This window comes from Schistocerca gregaria, chromosome 7, assembly GCF_023897955.1.
Source record: "Schistocerca gregaria isolate iqSchGreg1 chromosome 7, iqSchGreg1.2, whole genome shotgun sequence".
In the NCBI taxonomy this organism is placed as follows: Eukaryota; Metazoa; Arthropoda; class Insecta; order Orthoptera; family Acrididae; genus Schistocerca; species Schistocerca gregaria.
Window position 1 is genome coordinate 439,678,971 of NC_064926.1, and position 17,312 is coordinate 439,696,282.

Consider the following 17,312-nt stretch of genomic DNA (forward strand, 5'->3'; position numbering starts at 1 on the left):
AGAAGGAAGCGTCACATGCAGATCAAGACATGAAAGACCGATAATAATGCTAACTGTAGACAAAGACGTAATTTGTGATACTTACCTTTCCGCTTCTTCCTGCTCTGCAGGGCTGTGCTGGATCTCGATTTCTGCTGCTGATGCTTGATGGTTCTTCTTCTCCTGCCGCTGCTGTCTGACTGAGTAAGACTGAGGCTACAGTGTTGTTGAGCCCACTTTATATCTCCTCTGATGGCGTCACCAGATAGCGCGATTCTATTAGCCAAAACCTATCACGTGATCAAATTCAGCATTCCTACTGGTTCCCGCCATTTTTTCTAGACCACCATCTTGGGTACATCATGGGGGGGAGGGGATACGGGAGCAGGGGAGGGCCTGTTGTGAAATAGGCCAGTTGGTCTCCAAGCATCAAGGTGCAAGTTGAGCACACCAATATTTGATACACCCACTAATAAATTTTAATTTCCCGCCAAAATTTCAATTTCCCACCATTTCTACAGGTGGGGTAGGTGTGGGGAGGGGGCTGTGAGCTCCCCGAGTGGAACCCACGTGCCATCGGGGGAAACCCCATGACGTCTTCAGGGTGAGGGGGTAATTAGTTCATCAGTTAATTAATTTACATACTTAATTTGATACCAATTTGATTTAAAACTGCACCAGAACACGCTCAATCCCACTATTTCTGGGGACCACCTTAATAAGAAGTATTTTTGCAATAAACATAAATTGGTAAGCTCAATTTCATACAAGGGACAGTAAATAATAAATAAATTTATCAGACTACTACTGTTAACACAGCACCAATTGCCGGCCATGGTGGCCGAGCGGTTCTAGGTGCTTCAGTTTGGAACCACGCGACCGCTACGGTCGCAGGTTCGAATCCTGCCTCGGGCATGGCTGTGTATGATGTCCTTAGGTTAGTTAGGTTTAAGTAGTTCTAAGTTCTAGGGGACTGATAACCTCAGATGTTAAGTCCCATAGTGCTCAGAACCATTTGAACACTAAGTCTATCTTTATGTAAGCATGTTATTGTTTGTCTCACATCGGAAACAGGTGATTTCAGACGTGTATTTCATTGCAAAACAACTGACAAATGGTCGCAGCAAATCTGTTTAGTGTGATCTCTGAAAATTTGGTAGGGTGGTGGGGTATAAGTCTGTAAGATTTTGTGACAGGTGACACTAAAGGAAAAAGTTTCTAGGTGACTAGCCTGCATAAGTTTCTATTTCTTTTTTTTCAATACCCTTGAAGTTTCGAATCCCCTGGTGGGATCGTCTGGTGTCCATAGGTGGCTGAACACTGGTTGAAATCCCTTCAGGAGGTTCTACATATCGGGTTTGTTGAGGAAGATAAAAAGACGACTCACACAGAAGATTTTACGTTCATAGATAATGGGAATGCTGTAGTGCTGAAATATCGGAATATCCTATTCTAAAGGAACTGGCTTTGGAGAAATGAGTGACATTCTGCAAAACTGCGACGTGGCAATACAAAGAAATGATAATATTGCTGCACCAGGACGAGCAAAGCAGTACCAAAAATAAATTATCACGAAACCCAAGATGAAAGAATGCCGATTATATACATACCCCGGAAGACAGGAATAGCATCAAAGAACAATAATTAATTCGTAGGTGAAAGAATCAATCATTTAAAAATACCAAAAGCCACGAAGTTCTGCAAACTTACAATCCCTGCATCCTTCCGAATTTTCAGAGATCACGTTATACAGTCTTGTGCGAGCATTCATCAGTTGATCAGCATGTTTTTGAATTGAGAAAAATCAGACAAGAGTGTAACGTAAGGACAGAATTGTACAGTCCATCTGTGATCTCGACATCCTACCATCAGCACTTGTTTACTCACGTCAGTTTTCAGGACAAGGAGATAATTGAAACATAACTTTCGATGTTAATCGAAACATAACTTTCAATGAGCAACTGGTTGAATGAAAGAGACACTGCACTTACAATGAACAAACACAGAGGAGTCGTCCACATGTGCAATACATCTTATCAACAAAGGGCAAATCATAGTGTATACTACTTTCTTTATCCACAAATAAAGCCAATTCTGCGACTGGATTCTGTGAAGGGTAATTTGTAGCACAAATATGTACACGACTATATGCCTCATATTTGAAGATGGAAAGTCTGAATAATCGCTTTGAGTAAGTTGGAAAATTTATTTAGCCATTGTCAAGCTTGACAGACTAACATTTTGTTCAAATTTTGAAAGAATGGCGATTATCAGTTTGTCACCAGCTGTCTCAAGTCATCGATGTGATTTCACACGTTTTATAGCCACGGATAAAGTATGCCCAGTAATAAGAAATTTTTATTTAAAAGCGCAGACTGAGTTCCAGCGATAATGATCATAGGGGTCATGTGTGGAGACTCTACACGAGCACTCAAACTGCTTCTTTATTACGGGGAAATAAAATTCACACCCACAGAAACTAAATCTTATTAGCTCCTTTTGTAGAATATCCACAGTGGTGTCTTCTTATTCACAATTATGTTAACTGTCTGCTAACCATGGTGTCGGTTGTTTACAATCATCCCATGTTCCCACATGAGAAATTTTCTTAGATTTCCGCTTTTATGGTTGCGAAATGTACACAATGTTTCATTATACACTCCTGGAAATTGAAATAAGAACACCGTGAACTCATTGTCCCAGGAAGGGGAAACTTTATTGACACATTCCTGGGGTCAGATACATCACATGATCACACTGACAGAACCACAGGCACATAGACACAGGCAACAGAGCATGCACAATGTCGGCACTAGTACAGTGTATATCCACCTTTCGCAGCATTGCAGGCTGCTATTCTCCCATGGAGACGATCGTAGAGATGCTGGATGTAGTCCTGTGGAACGGCTTGACATGCCATTTCCACCTGGTGCCTCAGTTGGACCAGCGTTCGTGCTGGACGTGCAGACCGCGTGAGACGACGCTTCATTTAGTCCCAAACATGTTCAATGGGGGACAGATCCGGAGATCTTGCTGGCCAGGGTAGTTGACTTACAACTTCTAGAGCACGTTGGGTGGCACGGGGTACATGAGGACGTGCATTGTCCTGTTGGAACAGCAACTTCCCTTGCCGGTCTAGGAATGGTAGAGCGATGGGTTCGATGACGGTTTGGATGTACCATGCACTATTCAGTGTCCCCTCGACGATCACCTGAGGTGTACAGCCAGTGTAGGAGATCGCTCCCCACACCATGATGCCGGGTGTTGGCCCTGTGTGCCTCAGTCGTATGCAGTCCTGATTGTGGCGCTCACCTGCACGGCGTCAAACACGCATACGACCATCATTGGCACCAAGGCAGAAGCGACTCTCATCGCTGAAGACGACTCGTCTCCATTCGTCCCTCCATTCACGCCTGTCGCGACACCACTGGAGGCGGGCTGCACAATGTTGGGGCGTGAGCGGAAGACGGCCTAACGGTGTGCGGGACCGTAGCCCAGCTCCATGGAGACGGTTGCGAATGGTCCTCGCCGATACCCCAGGAGCAACAGTGTCCCTAATTTGCTGGGAAGTGGCGCTGTGGTGCCCTACGGCACTGCGTAGGATCCTACGGTCTTGGCGTGCATCCGTGCGTCGCTGCGGTCCGGTCCCAGGTCGACGGGCACGTGCACCTTCCGCCGACCACTGGCGACAACATCGATGTACTGTGGAGACCTCACGCCCCACGTGTTGAGCAAATTCGGCGGTACGTCCACCCGGCCTCCCGTATGCCCACTACACGCCCTCGCTCAAAGTCCGTCAACTGCACATACGGTTCACGTCCACGCTGTCGCGGCATGCTACCAGTGTTAAAGACTGCGATGGAGCTACGTATGCCACGGCAAACTGGCTGACAGTGACGGCGGCGGTGCACAAATGCTGCGCAGCTAGCGCCATTCGACGGCCAACACCGCGGTTCCTGGTGTGTCCGCTGTGCCGTGCGTGTGATCATTGCTTGTACAGCCCTCTCGCAGTGTCCGGAGCAAGTATGGTGGGTCTGACACACCGGTGTCAATGTGTTCTTTTTTCCATTTCCAGGAGTGTAAATTCTTTCTGCCAGTGTCAGTTCCAAGGAGAGAACTGATGTCACTTCCTATTAATCGAATTTTTGCCGTCGAGTGAGGTTTCGCAACGAATTCTCTTACTGCAACAACGACTAGCATACCAGAGTAATCAAGGCTTATGTAACCGACAATGCATCCATGCTGTTGAGATAAATACGTTCCTTGCCTTATTAAACAGAACTACAGCGTCATGGTCGATGAGATTATCCATTAACCAGTTTCCATCTACAGCAGGGACAGCCAAGAATTCGGTTCGTGTTCCACACCCTGGCACAGGCGCCATAGGACACGTCATCACTGCGTACTTCCCCCGCCGCCACACCACGCTGTCTGGGTGTGAGGAGGGGAAAGAGGGGGAAACTGCGAATGCGCCGAATTTAAATGACAGTACAGTCGCATTGCATACGACTTCGTTTTATATTTCACATTTCTCAACAACATAGATCACAAACAAAACAATTTTCAGCATTATTTAATTATTTTTGGCGCGCTGAAGAGATAATTGTTATCTGGTACAAACTGTCGACATACAGACAGATTCCTACAGTTTCACTCGTATTGGCATATAATAATTACTTATTTAGTTTCATAATCAAGAAAGATCTTTCACACATATATGTCGATCGAAATACTGTAGCACTTTAACAACCTCGTTATGGACGGTTGGAAACTCTACCTGAGGAACTCAATTTAGACGTCCTGGAGAGTTTTAACGTAAAAGGATTTGTCACTGAAATGGGAATTACCTTACATGTTAATCAGTTACATCTGCACATGCCACAGGGTCACTTTCAAGTGAAACGGAAACTACTCGAATTCTTTCAAAGCCACAATGAATTCTTCAAACCTCGCGTTTTCTATAACGGCACTGAGCTTAGTGAACTGGACTGTGTTTTCAGAATTTATTCCTTCTATAAGGCCCCTTTCTTTTTAAATACGTCCCCATCAAAGCAGAAATACGTTGTTCCGTACCTCACAATGTGTTAATGTCGTCATTGTGCAGTCAAGTCCATTTAAAATGCGAGGTACGTCACCTGTTCTGGATGTTCTAATTTTCGTTCCTATACTTCTTTTTCTTTCATGAATTCAACAATAGCGAGTTTTAAATCGAAAAATCTTTCTAGGCATACTCCTTGACTTAACCAATTTCGCAGTAATATACACACATCAAAAAAGCTTTTCCTCACCTAGGTTCCGAGTATTCCGGCTACTTTACAGAAAATTGGAATAGATATCAACACAAACATCATTTCCGCCATTTTTATTGCTCATGAAAACCACACATTGCATGTTGTACCACCATACAGCGAGACTTTCAGAGCTGGTGGTCCAGATTGCTGCATACAACGGTACTTCTGATACCCAGCAGCACGTCCTCTTCCACTGATACGTGCCTGTAATCGTCGTGGTATACTATCCACAAGTTCATCAAGGCACTGTTGGTCCAGATTGTCCCACTCCCCTAATACCGATCCGGCGTACATCCCTCAGATTGGTTGGTGGATCACGTCGTCCATAAACAGCCCTCTTCAATCTATCTCAGACATGTTCGATAGAGTTCGTGTCTGGAGAATATGCTGGCCACTCTAGTAGAGCGATGTCGCTATCCTACATAAAGTCATTCACAAGATGTGGTCGATGGGGTCGCGAATTGTCCATGAAGACGAATGCCTTGCCACTATGCAGCCGATATGCTTGCACTATCGGTCGGAGGATGGCATTCCCGTATCGTACAGCCGTTAAGTCGCATTCCATGACCACCAGCGGCGACGTCGGCCTCACATAATGCCACCCCAAAACAGCAGGGAACCTCCACCTCGCTGCACTCGTTTGGCAGTGTGTCTAAGACGTTCAGCCTGACCGGGTTGCCTCCAAACACGTCTCTGACGATTGTCTGGTTGAAGGCATATGCGACACTCATTGGTGAAGAGAACGTGATGCCAATCCTGACCGGTCCATTCGGCATGTTGTTGGGCCCATCTGTCCCGTGCTGCAAGGTGTCGTGGTTGCAAAGATGCACCTCGCCATGGACGTCGGGAGAGAAGTTGCGCTCGTGGAGCCTATTGCTCATGAGTTGTAACACGACGTCCTATGGCTGCACGAAAAGCATTACTCAACATGATGCCGTTGCTTTCAGGGTTCCTCCGAGCCATACTCCGTAGGTAGCGGTCATCCACTGCAGTAGTAGCCTTTGGGCGGCCTCAACGAGGCATGGCATCGACAGTTCCTGTCTCTCTGTACCTCCTCCATGTCCGAACAACATCGCTTTGTTTCACTCCGAGAAGCCTGGACACTTCCCTTGTTGAGAGCCCTTCCTGGCACAAAGTAACAATGCGGACGCGATCGAGCCGCGGTATTGACCGTCCAGGCATGGTTGAACTACAGACCACACGAGCCGAGCACCTGTTTCCTGGTGGAATAACTGGAACTGATCGGCTGTCGGACCCCCTCCGTCTAATAGGCGCTGCTCATGCATGGTTGTTTACATATTGGGCGGATTTAGTGACATCTCTCAACAGTAAAAGGGACTGTGTGTGTGATACAATATCCACAGTCAACGTCTATCTTCAGGAATTCTGGGAACCGGGGTCATGCAAAACTTGTTTTGGTGTGTGTATGAAGTCTCCATACTCTCCTTTCAGTTCCATTGAAAACCATCGCAAGTGACATTGAAGTAATGTGTGTGACATAAAGAATTTTACTAGTCATATCACCAATTTCTTTAAATGCTGCAAGCCTGCAAATTTAGCACACAGTGCTTCTTGATGAACAGAACAATGAATCGTTGTAATTTTTTGCTCTCGCATTGTCAGCTGAATCTGAATTAATGCTGCAGGATACTTTAATATAATTTCATAGGAAATTTGCAGTACTACTACAGAATATACATTGAGAATTCTCATCCCTCAATTGTCATTCCGATTCATTTTTAAAGGCTTGTGACACTAGATCGATAGACTACCTCTTTTTGCGCAAACAGCCGCAGGCCCTGGACTGGTCCTTCATACCATGAACAAATAGAGGAGGCCGAGCAGCACTGACACCGCGATTCTGCCGAACTGAAGACTGTGTCGACCGAAAAATGCCACGCCGCAGTATTAAATGAAATGTTACACTGTACCGAGTTCTTCCAGGAAGGATCGATCAAAGAGTCGGCCGCTGTGGCTGAGCGGTTCTAGATGCTTCAGTCCGGAACCGCTCTGCTGCTGCGGACGCAGGTTCGAATCCTGCCTCGGGTATGGATGTTTGTAATGTCCTTATGTTAGTTAGGTTTAGGTAGTTTTAATTCTAGGGGCCTGATGACTTCAGATGATAAATCCCATTGTGCTTAGAGCCATTTGAACCATTTTTTCGACCAGCACGATGCCCACACACCCGTCCCGCGTGCAATTTGGCACACTGTGGTTGGCCCTGTTCTACAGCTTGCATGATCGAGTCCCAGAAACCTAGGATCCGAGGAATGACATTTGCGTCTAACGGCTACTCCTGTGGCGCCCTTAATGGTCGACCTCTCCTGGAGAGTACTTGGTGCAGTTCCTTAAAACCCTTCCTTCCCACGCGATTGTAAACTGAAGATTGAAGAGCTTCTCTCAGTGAGTTCTGTAATAAAAAAAATGGCTCTGAGCACTATGGGACTTAACATCTTAGGTCATCAGTCCCCTAGAACTTAGAACTACTTAAACCTAACTAACCTAAGGAGATCACACACATCCATGCCCGAGGCAGGATTCGAACCTGCGACCGTAGCAGTCCCGCGGTTCCGGACTGCAGCGCCTAGAACCGCAAGACCACCGCGGCCGGCGTTCTGCAATATATTTCAAGACATAGATATCCATGTAATACTTCTGCTGGAGACCTGGCTCCAGGCAAGTATTCCCACAAGTTCAGTAAACCTAGACTGCTACGTGTTTTTAAGAGACGACCGATGTATTAGTCGAGGGGATGGAGTAGGGGCGTACATTTCATTTTTCACCTACTGTGCTACACTCATCCAACAATAATGAAGGTAAAAAACTGGAATATATGTTCAGAGAGATAAGATCCCTTAACAGGAAGTGCCCGCATGTGTCCCCTACAAACATCCGACATAGGAGCATGTAATTATAGCTAGACAATAGTCAGTCCAGTGTGAAATTTAATCGGATGCTTACTTCTTCAAAGGTGTCGCTACTTCAGCTTGGTCCTACCCACCATACGAGCAATAGTCACACTCTCGTGGTTATACTTGCAACGAAATCCTCAAACAGCGTAATTTGTGCCTCTCAAATATCTGCAACTGGTATGTCTGCCCGTGGCATAATTTTCATGTCGTAGTCGCTAGAATGTCACAGAAATGAAACCGCAACTGCCTACATACCGAGACTTCAAACACATTAATTTATCTCATCTTGCAAGTAAGGCACAAGAAATAGTGCCGAGGACGTCTTTTACTCCATTCCCGAGCATAAACGAAAATCTAGTTTGCTGACAAACTTACACAGTTATATTACGAGTACGCCCACCTGAATATTGGAAAAGTGAGAAGGAAAACTGCAGCTCAGCTAACTGAAGAACTAAAACAGCTCATTAATCTCAGACACGCTGCCCATCGGGTATACGAACTATATCCCGCGCGTGAAAATCCTATGATCTGCTAGCAGAAGCGTAACAGAATCAGTGAAGCTGTGAGGAATGCAATGCAGGTACGCCCATACAACGGAAATAAACCAGCTGTCCTGTGGAAAATCCTGCGTGGTCTTGATACAGACAAAGTAAAAGCTGCAGCTGATTCCATTGTCTTATCCGTTGAACTGAATCGGTACTTCCCACTGCCTACAACCACAACTGAACCACCAATGAAACAGAAATTCATTAATTACTTCACCGGGTAAACAACTGTAGCCACGAAAAATTCCATCCGGAGAATGTTACTTGCCACACCGTCAAAAGAACCATCACGCATATCAGATGAGCATCTACTGCACACGATGGCATCACAGTCCAAATGATGAAGCTTATTATTGACCCACTACTGCCCACGATAACTGATATCTTCAACCACTCCTCAAGCACAAGTGTTTTGCCGGCCGCGGTGGTCTCGCGGTTCTAGGCGCTCAGTCCGGAACCGCGCGACTGCTACGGTCGCAGGTTCGAATCCTGCCTCGGGCATGGATGTGTGTGATGTCCTTAGGTTAGTTAAGTTTAACTAAGTTCTAGGCGACTGATAACCACAGATGTTAAGTCGCATAGTGCTCTGAACCATTTGAACAAGTGTTTTTCCTGAGGCCTTGAACCAGAAACTAGTTAAGCCATTACCTAAAAAGGACGCTGACACAGCATCATCTGATTAGCGACCTACTTGTATACTGCTGTACTGTCCAATGCCTTAGAATATACAGTCCGCGACAAGCTAAAAAAACTAATTTCAAACAAACTACTAGATCTATACTAATCAGGCTTCTGTAAATATCAAAGCACAACATCTGCCTTAATAAAGGTAACAGACGACCAGAAGCTTGTTATGGATGCACAAGAGGTAACTATCACGTGCTTCTTAGACTTCAATAAAGTCTTTGACACTGTCGGCTATGACATTTTACTTGCCAAACTTAGTAGCCTAAATTTCTTGCCAAGTGCAGTGCAATGGTTTCGCTCATACATGACGTCTAGCCATCGATTCATGTCCTGCGCTGTAAAGTCACAATGGAGACAAGTAGCTTCAGTAACCACCAGGGTTCGGTATTAGATCCTGAATTCTTTTCATTGTGATGTGTCATCTGTTTTGTCCTACTGTAAATGCCGTATGTGCGCTGATGACCTTTAGTTGTATCTGAATGAAAAACCGATAAACCTGAAGACAGCTATAGAGAATCTCAACACCGACCTGCGTGCATTATCAAGTTAAGGCTCAACCCATACCAAACCCAAACGGTACTAATTGGTTATTCTAGGCTCATTAACATGAACTATCGGCAATCCACATCATCTTTAATCCTAAATGGGACAAATATCAACTTCTCTCCTTTAACAAAGAGTTTAGGTGTAAAAACAGATAAAAATCCAAATTGGATTGAGCACGTAACTGCAATGTGGAAAAGGCATCAGTATCTCTCAAACGCCCTATAAAATATAAAAAGATCTTCCCTCTTCACCTGGAAAAGAAATCCGTACAGACACTTATACTTACAATTAATGATTACGGTGATGTTATCCTGCAAGGCCTTCGTCAGGAAAGCTCACGGCACCTGGAACTGGTTATGAATACTTATGTTCGTTATATCTGAGATGTTCGACTCTTTGATCGTATTTCACCATCATATGCGTAGATATCCTGGTGCATCCAGACAAGCGCAGAGATTTCCATACCCACTGTCTTCTCTGCTGTCTTATCCACGAACACTGTCCCTCATATCCCTCCTCGACGTTAATGCACATGTCTGAACAACGTAGGAGAAACACCCGTTACCACCACAGCAAAATCCTTTCTCTAGTACTCCATCTTTCAGCCACTCTCGAAGCCCTGGCGGGTTGGGGATTTTTCTCTCCCCGAGGACTGGGTGTTTGTGTTATTATTTCACCATCATCATCGTCGTCATTCGTGTCAGTGTTTTGTTTGTGTAAAAAATTGGACTGTGTAAAAATTTGGACTTCGTACGGGTGCTGACGAACGCGCAGTTGAGCGCCCCACTAATCAAAACGGCTCTCGAAGTTCTCAAAAGCATGGATCCGACTCTGGAAAAACCTCCCGCATTATATTAGAGAAGTGAATAACGTTCCCAGCTTAAGAAGACAGTTAATGGCACGTCTAATAAAGTAACAATAATGATTACCATTGTACCTGTACGCACCCATAACCCCTGTACGTCCCTGTTTCAATCTATCTTCCATACTTCCCAGTATTCTTAGCCGGTGCAGTCTCCTTAAATTTCCTTTCCCCAGAACTCGCTATATCAGAAAGCATCTACTACGAACACCTCTAAATATTTATTGTATCTGCCACTATAATTATTATTATTGTTATTATTATTATTATTATCACTATTAGTGGCAGCAGTTGCATTAGTACAAGTATTGCCGGTAATAACTTTATTAGTTGATAGTCGGTATATTTTCTCATACCGTCGTTTCACACACTTAATCATTTTAATACTAGTTGTCATATTAAAATTGTTATTTCTTAGCTAATTTTGGTGTAAAAAAGTTACTGTATTTGAGAATCCCTGGTCCGACGTAACAGAGGGTCTGATGGTCCTAATTAGATCATGTTAAATAAATAAATATATAATTTTGTTAGTTTGTCTTACATCGCTTGGAAGACAACACTACGTTCTTCCAGCTTGTGTTCTTCACCGACAAAGCAACGTTTACGAACCACTGTTTTGCACATTCACGTGATATGCACTGCTGGGGGGCGGAAAATTAACGGTGAATCCGTTTTTACATACATTTTGACACAGTCCAATTTTTTACACATTCAAATCTCTGTTACGAACGTGAAGCGTAAAGCTACGTTGCAGCATCGTAGGAAATTTCGTTGTGGGACCTTCTTTCATCCCACTGATATTAAATTGAAATAAGTATCCTCACTTTCTTACTTATATTCTATTTGTTCTTCTAGAAGAGGTGCCATCGGACAGGCGACAGTGTATGTGGTTCCAGCATGACGGCTGTTAGGCTCACTCCTCCCGTGTATAAACGCAACAACTGAATGAAATGTTTCTTGTACGTTGGATAGGACGGAATGCTGCATTATAGTGGCTGGCCAGGTCTCTCGATTTGACTCCTTTTAATTTTTTCTGCGGTGTGCCCTGAAAGATGTAGTCTATTATGAAGCCCCAACTACGCCAGACGCCACCTCATGCAACAGCATATCATCCAAAATACTTTCATCAGTTCACCTATTTCTCGAACGTCGATTGCAAATGTGCCTCGCAGACGATGGTAAACAATTTGAGCACATACTGTAGTTAAGAAAAGTATATATTGTGTATAACATGTCGTCAGTCATGCAGAATAAACTTTTTAGTATATTTAAAGTGAATTCTGTCTAATTACAATGTCGACTACTACTTATAGACACATTTGTCTGGCGGCAGGTGGTTTACTTTAAGAAGCATTCAGAACTCTCCAGGCGAAGATAGGTCAGGGAACTTTTTTTTTTTCAAATCTAAGGAAGTTAATACAGTAGTTTCCTTTTTCCTTGGAGTAAAGTTGTTTGTGGTTATGAAGCATGAATGACGTTTCTGTATCGGTGTTGACAACTGTGCAGCAACAGAGATGGTTTAAATAGGAAACTGCATGACGAAACTGTAATTCTTTCCACAAAAAACCTGGAAACGTACACACATTTGTAACAGTTTTCCTAAGCTCCATGTCATGCACCAGAAACTAGAATATGTCATAGTCCTAAATAAAAAAAATCATCATATACAGGGTGACAATTATTGAACTATATGAAATAAAATCATTCTAACTTCTGAACGGTTTGCGTTAGGACGTTCAAACTGCACGGTTGGCCGCGGGATATGATGGGAATTAGTATGCGATGTACGGTTTGGTTTAGCGACGAAGCCCACTTTCATTTGGATGGGTTCGTCAATCTGCAAAATTGGAGCATTTAGAGGACTGAGAATCCGCATTTCGCGATCAAGAACTCTCTTCATCCTCAACAGGTGTGCAACTGTGTGCAATGTCCAGTCATGGAATAATCGGTGCCATATTTCTTGATGGCACGGTGACTACCGAACGGTACGTGGTCTTTGGAAGGTGATTTCATTCCCATTATCCAAAGTGACCCTGGTTTCGAAAAGATGTGATGCATGCAAGACGGAGCTCGACCTTCCGGAAGCAGGAGAGTGCTTGATGTCCTGGAGGAGCACTTCGGGGACCGCATTCTGGCTCCGGGATACCCAGCGGTCGCTGGCGTGGACCTCGATTGGCCGCCATATTCTCCGAATCGGAACACATGCGACTCCTTTTTGTGTAGCTCTATTAAAGATAAGGTGTACTGCAATAACCCCAAAACCACAGCTGAGCTGAAAGCGGCTATTCGGGAGGTCATCGACAGCATCGATGTTCCGACAAATTTTGCGATTCGTCTGCGCTACATCATCACCAATGATGGCAGGCATGTCGAACATGTCATAACCTAAATCCGAATATCTGTAGTGGTGTTTACATGTTGAATAAATGGTGTGCACGCCCTAGTTTGTAACTAGTTTACGTTTTTGTTCATATAGTTCAATAATGGTTCAAAAATGGCTCTGAGCACTATGGGACCTGACATCTATGGTCATCAGTCCCCTAGAACTTAGAACTACTTAAACCTAACTTACCTAACTAACCTAAGGACATCACACAACACCCAGCCATCACGAGGCAGAGAAAATCCCTGACCCCGCCGGGAATCGAACCCGGGAACCCGGGCGTGGGAATCAATAATGGTGACCCTGTATCTATGTCGATAGGAAATGAGGCTTTATCTTAGTAGCGTAGGCCTGTCTTGCAACATGTGTCAACGGAGTCTCGCGTGAGAGCTATGCTTGGTGGTGTTTACGTTTCAATAGCTGACTCTAGCATCGAGTAGTAAAACTACCTTAGGCTACCGTAGACTATCATAAGCAAGCGTAGATTGCGGTAGCTTTCCTTGTAGCTTTAGTCAGTTAAAAGTCGCACCTCCGTTACTGTAAGTTAGGTATGTGTGTGTTGCATACCTATCGGGCATTACCTCATAACGATCGCTTTCTTTACGTATGCTGTCAGCGTCTTATTACACTCCTGGAAATGGAAAAAAGAACACATTGACACCGGTGTGTCAGACCCACCATACTTGCTCCGGACACTGCGAGAGGGCTGTACAAGCAATGATCACACGCACGGCACAGCGAACACACCAGGAACCGCGGTGTTGGCCGTCGAATGGCGCTAGATGCGCAGCATTTGTGCACCACCACCGTCAGTGTCAGCCAGTTTGCCGTGGCATACGGAGCTCCATCGCAGTCTTTAACACTGGTAGCATGCCACGACAGCGTGGACGTGAACCGTATGTGCAGTTGACGGACTTTGAGCGAGGGCGTATAGTGGGCATGCGGGAGGCCGGGTGGACGTACCGACGAATTGCTCAACACGTGGGGCGTGAGGTCTCCACAGTACATCGATGTTGTCGCCAGTGGTCGGCGGAAGGTGCACGTACCCGTCGACCTGGGACCGGACCGCAGCGACGCACGGATGCACGCCAAGACCGTAGAATCTTACGCAGTGCCGTAGGGGACCGCACCGCCACTTCCCAGCAAATTAGGGACACTGTTGCTCCTGGGGTATCGGCGAGGACAATTCGCAACCGTCTCCATGAAGCTGGGCTACGGTCCCACACACCGTTAGGCCGTCTTCCGCTCACGCCCCAACATCGTGAACCCCGCCTCCAGTGGTGTCGCGATAGGCGTGAATGGAGGGACGAATGGAGACGTGTCGTCTTCAGCGATGAGAGTCGCTTCTGCCATGGTGCCAATGATGGTCGTATGCGTGTTTGGCGCCGTGCAGGTGAGCGCCACAATCAGGACTGCATACGACCGAGGCACACAGGGCCAACACCCGGCATCATGGTGTGGGGAGCGATCTCCTACACTGGCTGTACACCTCTGGTGATCGTCGAGGGGACACTGAATAGTGCACGGTACATCCAAACCGTCATCGAACCCATCGTTCTACCATTCCTAGACCGGCAAGGGAACTTGCTGTTCCAACAGGACAATGCATGTCCGCATGTATCCCGTGCCACCCAACGTGCTCTAGAAGGTGTAAGTCAACTACCCTGGCGAGCAAAATCTCCGGATCTGTCCCCCATTGAGCATGTTTGGGACTGGATGAAGCCTCGTCTCACGCGGTCTGCACGTCCAGCACGAACGCTGGTCCAACTGAGGCGCCAGGTGGAAATGGAATGGCAAGCCGTTCCACAGGACTACATCCAGCATCTCTACGATCGTCTCCATGGGAGAATAGCAGCCTGCATTGCTGCGAAAGGTGGATATACACTGTACTAGTGCAGACATTGTGCATGCTGTGTTGCCTGTGTCTATGTGCCTGTGGTTCTGTCATTGTGATCATGTGATGTATCTGACCCCAGGAATGTGTCAATAAAGTTTCCCCTTCCTGGGACAATGAATTCACGGTGTTCTTATTTCAATTTCCAGGAGTGTAGATTGCCTTAAAAACCTGAAGCGGTGAACAGCCCAGAAACTGAGTGAAGATATGTGGAGGGCGGGGTAACTAAACTACGGAACGCTTTTGTTCCGCATAGCTATCCTCCTGTAATAGCAAGTTTGAAACTGCCAATGTTTAAATCAAATTTTATTCGAAATTTATTGATTTGTAACGCGAAACAGGGGATCTAGTAAAAATAAAGAAAACAATGCCGATTTATCATAAAGCGTTAGAAAACGCAATTCCCTCAACAAAAAGGTAACATAAAAAACGTAAAACAAAATTATATCAAACATCACATCAATATTTCGTCGAACTTATATAAAACATGTTTCTGTTATTTATAAATAAATTTCGAATTTACCAATAATGACAGGAAACCCTTTCTTTCGTCAAGATGAACAACAAGAATAATTATACATATTTTTTGTGCTGGCGTATGCAGACTGTACTTGCGTCAAAAGTAATTGCTTTGGTTATGTAAAAGAGCTGAAGTTAAAGCGATCAACTAATTTTTATTACTTATAAAATGCAATTTATGTTTTGTAAGGATATAAAGTACACAATGGACCTACACTAAATGAAATGCGGTTCTAATTATGCGCAAAACTCAAAAAAGGACAAAGAGAAGTCATTTATCAGTTCCTCTCTTACACATTCATTTGTTTCTAACCTACCAGTGCTACCAATACTACCGGTAATCCTACAATTTACTAAGTCATACGTCATTTATGTAGCGTACCAAAACTACCGAACCATAGTTTTGTTAGCTCTGCTTTGGTCACATTGCTTTCCAATTTTGGTGCATCTCCTGGTGCTCAACCTCAACTTTAACAATTATATCTTTGTGTTCGTCTTTTCAAGCGCTTTCGGACGCCGTTAAAAATAGTATATCACTCTGTTTAAAAAACCATATTTGCTTCAATATCTCGAGCAATACAAGAAAAGACACTTCATCACATACCAAAGTACATGCCGCTTAGTGTACTCCCATTTGCCGAAATCCTAGTTTCGATACATAGAACCGATCACGAAACAAGACGGCTTTCCATATTACATATACTTGTCTAAGTAGAATCTATGGCATATGAATCAAGCAATGTAATGCAAGAAAAGGCGTAATAGCATCAGTAGCGACGGTTCGAGAACATTTTTCTACACAAGCGGCTTTTTATTTCCTGCATCCCGTACCGAACAGAATGGGAAGACACCCTAATATTTGCTACAATGGGAAGTATCCTCTGTCATGCTTTTCACAGCTGCAGAGTATGGATGTAGGTAGATCAGATGATATTTCTCTGTTCCGTAGCACGCTTGCATTTGCCTCTCCGCGCAGCCTCCTTTTATTGTTTTGGCTCGAATCCCACTGGCGAGTTACACGTGTGCTGAGCGAACAGTTGACAGTCGGCACTTCGCGTCTACGGCAGGGCAGACATGCGTGATTGAGCATGCTTGGTGTTTGTGCTGCTGCTTTACCTTGGGGCGCGGGCGGCAGAGCTGAGCCGGGCTCGCTGCGTGCTGGCTGCAGACTAGTTCCCACTGGCTGCCGCGCGGCGCGCCACTGCCCACGCTCCCACTACACCGCTGCGACTCCGACCAATCCAAAACACGATAAATTTAGCAGCGACGAAACGACGGTGGTTGCAAAATGAGAGCGCTAAATGTTCTCTATTCGCTTATCAAACGGTCAGCTCTATGAGTTTCAGACATTCATGCCCGAAACGAAGAAGTAAAATTACTACGAGTAGTAACACCATTTCGTACATCTCAAGTTCATTAGCTCAAGTGTTGGCTCGTATTTCAGCAACGATCTCATTCTTACTAAAGTTGGCGCGGAACCGTACCGAGGTAATTATGCACCCCTTTAACAGAACTGCCAAAGCTAACCCCCCCCTCCCCCCGCCCCGCTACTATCGGTAACTTTTTCTACGCGGATTTAGTAAGTCATGTTGGCAACATTGTTCGTTGTTCGTAGACCCGTGCATACTAGCCACGAACATTTCTACATAATAAGTATGGAAAGTATTCGCACCGTCTTTTACACTGAACAGACA

General features: G+C 45.0%; 1 protein-coding gene across 1 annotated transcript in view; it reads right to left on the reverse strand.

Annotated features, from left to right (window-relative positions):
• Positions 1-16,819, reverse strand: part of LOC126281353 (uncharacterized) — a 258,227-nt gene extending 241,408 nt beyond the window's left edge. The window contains exon 1 of the mRNA XM_049980261.1: positions 16,735-16,819. The gene's annotated coding sequence lies outside the window, so the exon portion shown is untranslated. The remainder of the gene's footprint in view (positions 1-16,734) is intronic.
• Positions 16,820-17,312: the final 493 nt, after the last annotated feature.